A 4351-nucleotide genomic window follows, 5' to 3' on the forward strand; every position below is an offset into this window, starting at 1 on the left:
AGTGGTCCTCTACACCCACACCCTCTGCATGCCTTCCTCTTGCACAGGCTCAGGATGAATTACAAAGTAAGCACCCTGGCTCCCTGTTGAGTCACATAGTTAACCTTTTAAACTTTTCAAATTGATACAATAAACAATATCCCAGAAGGGTAAGGGCATGTCCTTTTTACCCCAAGATGAAGAACTGCTGAGTGATTTAGCCAAACCTCTGGACTCCCCAACTTGACACCATGTATCAACCATGACACTTTCCTTGTTCCATGTATGTCATTTTTTTCTTTCCTTTTTTATTAAGGTTGGCTAGGGGTTTACAAATTTTATTTAGTTTTTCAAAGAACCAACTCTATGATTCATGAATTCTTTGTATTTTTTCTTTAGTCTCCACTGCATTATTTTCTGCCCTGAGCTTTATTATTTCCTGCCTTGTCTGTGCTTTGGATTTGACTTGTTCTTGTTTTTCTAGAAGCATGAGTTGCAGCATAAGATTGTTTATTTGTGCTCATTCTGTTTTCCTGAGGTGTGAGTTCACTGCTATAGATTTCCCTCTGAGGACTACTTTCTTTGCATCCCACAGAATCCTGTAAGTTGTATCTTACAGGATTTAATTTGATTGTACTTAGTGTTTAATTTCCTCTTTGATTTCATCTGAGACCCATTGATTTTTTAGGAGGGTGCTGTTTAATTTTAATGTGTTTATGGAATTCTTGCAATTTCCTTTGTCATTAAGTTTAAACTTCATTGCACTATGGTTTGATAGTATGCATAAGATAATTTCAACTCCTGTGCATTTCCTTAACATGTTCTATGTGCTCATACATGGTCTATTTTAGAGAATGTCCCACTTGCAGCTGAGAAGACTATGTATTCTGATGCTGTTGGGTGGAACACTCTGAAAAGATCTACTAATCACATTTGCTCACAGGTTAGATTTAGTTCTGTTATTTCTTTGCTGATTTTTTGTCTAGTTGATCTATCTCTTTGTAACAATTGGGTATTAAAATCCCCTGTTATGAATGTGTTGCTGCTTATTTCATTTCTCCTGTCTGCTAAAATTTGTCTTATATAGTTGGGTGCTCCTGTGCTTGGTGCATAGATGTTTATGATTGTTACCTCTTCCTCTCGAAGTTTTCCCCTCACAAGTATATAATGACCTTATCTCTTTTAATTGTTCTTAGTTTGAAGTTACCATTCCCATATTACAGAATAGCTACACCTGCTTTTTTCTGGGTACCTGTCACATGGAGTACTGTTTTCCATCCTTTGATTTTCACCTATGAATTTCCTTTAGAGTTAAATGTGTTTCTTGTATACAGCATATTGTTGGATTTTCTTTCTTGATCCAGTCTTCCAGTTTACTTCTTTTGGTTGATGAATGGAGACCATCGACATTGATGGTTATAACTGATGTGTATTGGCTTATTGTTGTCACCTTGTTTTCCTGCTGTTGCTTCCTCTTGTTTCTGTCTGTTTAATTGCTTGCTGTGCTTGCTTGTTCATTTCTTTTATTGTTCTTGAAGTTGTGGTCTTTTTTTTATCTCTTTCCAGAATATCTTTTAGTATTCTTTGTAGAGTTGATTTGGTGTTCATGAATTTCTTCAATTGATCTTTATTGTGGAAATATTTTATTTCTCTGTTAATTTTGAAAGATAGCTTTGCAGGGTACATCAGTCTGGGTTGGAAAATTTTTTCTTTCAGGACCTGAAATAAGTCACACCAAGCTCTTCTTGACTTGATGGTTTGTGTTGAGAAATCTGCTGCCATTCTGATGGGATTTCCTTTATAGATGATCTGTTTCTTTTCGCTAAGAATTTTTAATATCTGTTCTTTTGTTGAATTTCTGGGATCTTGATCACTATATGTCTGTGATGGAGACCACTATGAAGCAGACCAGAACAGGACTTAAATTACTCAATTGGCTTTTCATGTTCATTTGTGAATGTGTCCAAGACCTAGGGTCCTTGTCTGGAAATGGCAGACTCATAGTAAGTGAACCTCTGTGAGTCACTAATCCCTAATAAACCTGTAGTGGTGGATGATGCCAGAAAGCCTCATAGGATAAGACAAGATCACAGCCAATGACACTTGGATCTGATCTCAACTAGATACAGACTGTTGATGCAGGCATTTCTTGAGTGGATTAACTTACTACCTTACTTAGAGAAGACCTTGAGTGATTTTGTCCTTCTTGAGTGGATTAATTTAATACCTTACTTAGAGATGTCCTTGAGTGATTCTGCCCTTCTTGAGTATACCCTCCCTTCTTCTGATAATGAAGGAAATATGGGCCACCCAGAGCAGGTCTTGGTCTTAGACCTGAGAGAATCTTGAATTCTGTGAGAGGGCTTTGATCCTCCTGGAGCCCTGAAACCATTCCATTTGCGTCTTTTTATTTAGCCTTCACAGTACACTCATTCAGGGGATTGAGGACATGATCAGCCCACAATTACTAAGGGATATTATTAACCCTGTGCCTGGGTGTAGATTTATTTTGGTTATGGTTAGTTGGACTTCTATATGCATCACTTGCTTGGATGTCCAATTGTTTTTCCATGCTTGGGAAATTTTCCGCTATTACTTCCACAAATAGTTTTTTTATTATGTCATTTATACTGGCACCTGCTGTTTCATTGAAACCTATTAATATTACATTGTTTATCTTTGCTTCATCTTGCAGCTGTTGAATTGTTATTTCTTGGTTTCCTGTTATTTTTAAGAGATCCTTCCTTTCACAGTCATTAGCAGCAATGATGTCTTCAAGGTTTTAAAGTCTATCTTCAGCTTTGTTCTAGCGGTTTTGCTGGTTTTTGATGGAAGTTTTAATTTTCTGGATAGCTGTTTGAATCTGTTTCATGCATTTCAGTTCTTTCCTATATTGTTCATTCAAGGTTTCCATTTATTTTCTGTGCTTCTCTATTTTCTTTTCTATGTCTTCTTTAGATGTGCTAAGCAATTCTTTCATTATTGTGGTCATTTCTTTTTTTTTTTTTTAGCTCAGAGATTATTTCTGATCTGATGTCTTCTATGACCTGATGCAGCTGTTTTTTACTTCAGCTGCTATCATTTCAGAAATTCCAGGTGTATTACTTCCAGGCTTTTCAGTGTCATTATCTCCTGGATTTGTTCTGTGTGGCCTGGAGGTCTGTGACTGCATTGTGCTCCTTCCTTTTGTCATTTTCAGAGATCCAGAGGTTCCCAAGAGCTCAGCCCACTTCCAGGATGATGTCAGAGTGGTAGGGCAAGGACCCAAATATCCCCAGTGCTCAGTGTGGCTCTCTCAATGCTGTGTGCAGGCAGGGTGCAATCCCCAATGCTCCCACAGCTGTCTGGGGCTCAGCTTAACTCCCCTGAGTGTGCAGGGTGGGGACAGGGAATGGGATCCTATGCCCCTGAGCTTGTCTGGGGCTCTGCCTGGCTCCCAAGCTAGTGTGGGAAGTGTGGCAGTGGCTCACCAGTGTTTGTGAAAGCTCTCTGAGGTTCAGCTCAGCTCTAATGGGGGATGCAGTGGAGAGGAGGGCACAGAGTAGCCCCCAGGCCCCTAACACTGTCTGGAGCTCTGCCTGGCTCCCAAACTCATGGCAGAGGGGTAGTGGTAGCTCACTAGAGTTCCCAAAACTGTCCAAGGTTCAGGTCAGCTGCAACGAGGGATGGGGTCAGTCGTGATTTTTGATGACAAGTATTTCAGCATGTGCACTCAACAACTTTAGTCCCTGGTAACCACTGTTTAGTTCTTCTATAAAATCAAGTTTTACTTTATATTCCTCATAGGTGAGCTGAGGTTCATTTCTTCTTTCTTTATCAACCTTGTTTAATTTCACAAAAATCATTTCCAGATCCACCTGTTTTGTCATTAATGGCAGCATTTCATCTATTTTTGGTTGAGTCATATTTCTTTGAGTCTATGCATCATATCTTCTATATCCAAGTATCTATTGAGAGACATGTAATAGATTTTATTTCTTGATTATTTTCAGCAAGTGCTATACCACTGAGTTATAGCTCTAGCCCCTATATTATTTGATGACTTTATGGAATATAGCAGTGAATAGAGATTTATAGGTGTCTATTTGAGGAACTAATTTCATTTCCTTTGAACACATATACAGTAGTGGAATTGTTGGATCACCTGTGAGTTTCATGATTGATTTCCATGGGTGTGGTCCCTGATTAAATCATGTCTATGCATTTTGCAATCTTCTTGCCAATAAAAAGAGATTCTGATTTCAGGCGGTCGTGTGTTAGACTTCGTATCTCAGCTCCTGCATAAGCAATCACGCTCACCTCATTTTTATGACATAGTGCAAATGTATTTTAAAAATATTTTTATTATGGAGTATTTGTTGTATATTGCATT

Source organism: Chinchilla lanigera, unplaced genomic scaffold (genome assembly GCF_000276665.1).
Source record: "Chinchilla lanigera isolate Chin_1 unplaced genomic scaffold, ChiLan1.0 scaffold00225, whole genome shotgun sequence".
Classification (NCBI taxonomy): domain Eukaryota; kingdom Metazoa; phylum Chordata; class Mammalia; order Rodentia; family Chinchillidae; genus Chinchilla; species Chinchilla lanigera.